At 40.0% G+C, this 1018-nt stretch overlaps 1 non-coding gene across 1 annotated transcript; it reads left to right on the forward strand.

Moving 5' to 3' along the window:
- Nucleotides 1-420: 420 nt before the first annotated feature.
- On the forward strand, nt 421-528 carry LOC112780198 (small nucleolar RNA R71). Its single transcript, XR_003191050.1, has one exon. It is a non-coding gene; the product is annotated as a small nucleolar RNA R71 (small nucleolar RNA).
- Nucleotides 529-1018: the final 490 nt, after the last annotated feature.

The raw sequence follows: 1018 nt of genomic DNA on the forward strand, positions 1-1018 counted from the left end.
CCATGAAGGATTATAGGTGTTTCCATAAGGTTCTCCCATGTAATTTACTTCTTCCATTGCTGGGTTCTCAAGATCATAAGCTTCGTCTTCAAAGGAAGCTTCCTTAGTACTGCCTATTGCAGCTTGCATTCCAGACAGACTCTGAGAAATCATATTAACTTGTTGGGTTAATATTTTATTCTGAGCCAATATGGCATTCAGAGTATCAATCTCAAGAACTCCTTTCTTCTGATTTGTCCCATTATTCACATTCCTTTCAGAAGTGTACATGAATTGGTTATTTGCAACCATTTCAATGAGTTCTTGAGCTTCTACAGGCGTCTTCTTCAGATGAAGAGATCCTCCAGCAGAGCTATCCAATGACATCTTGGATAGTTCAGACACACCATTATAGAAAATTCCTATGATGCTCCATTCAGAAAGCATGTCAGAAGGACATCTTCTGATTAATTGCTTGTATCTTTCCCAAGCTTCATAGAGGGATTCACCTTCCTTTTGTCTGAAGGTTTAGACTTCCACTCTAAGCTTGCTCAATTTTTGAGGTGGAAAGAACTTTGCCAAGAAGGCATTGACTAGCTTTTTCCAAGAGTTCAGGCTTTCTTTAGGTTGTGAATCCAACCATGTCCTAGCTCTGTCTCTTATAGCAAAAGGAAAAAGCATAAGTCTATAGACTTCAGGGTCAACCCCATTGATCTTGACAGTGTCACAGATTTGCAAGAATTAAGCTAAGAACTGATGAGGATCTTCCAATGGAAGTCCATGAAACTTATAATTCTGTTGCATTAGAGAAACTAATTGAGGCTTAAGCTCAAAGTTGTTTGCTCCAATGGCAGGGATTGAGATGCTTCTCCCATAGAAGTCGGGAGCAAGTGCAGTAAAGTCACCAAGCACCTTCCTTGCATTGTTGGCATTGTTGTTTTCAGCTGCCATGGTTTCTTCTTCTTTGAAGAGCTCTGTTAGGCCCTCTAGAGAGAGTTGTGTTTTGGTTTCTCTTAGCTTTTTCTTCAAGGTCCTTTCA

This window comes from Arachis hypogaea, chromosome 19 (assembly GCF_003086295.3).
Source record: "Arachis hypogaea cultivar Tifrunner chromosome 19, arahy.Tifrunner.gnm2.J5K5, whole genome shotgun sequence".
Taxonomy (NCBI): Eukaryota; Viridiplantae; Streptophyta; class Magnoliopsida; order Fabales; family Fabaceae; genus Arachis; species Arachis hypogaea.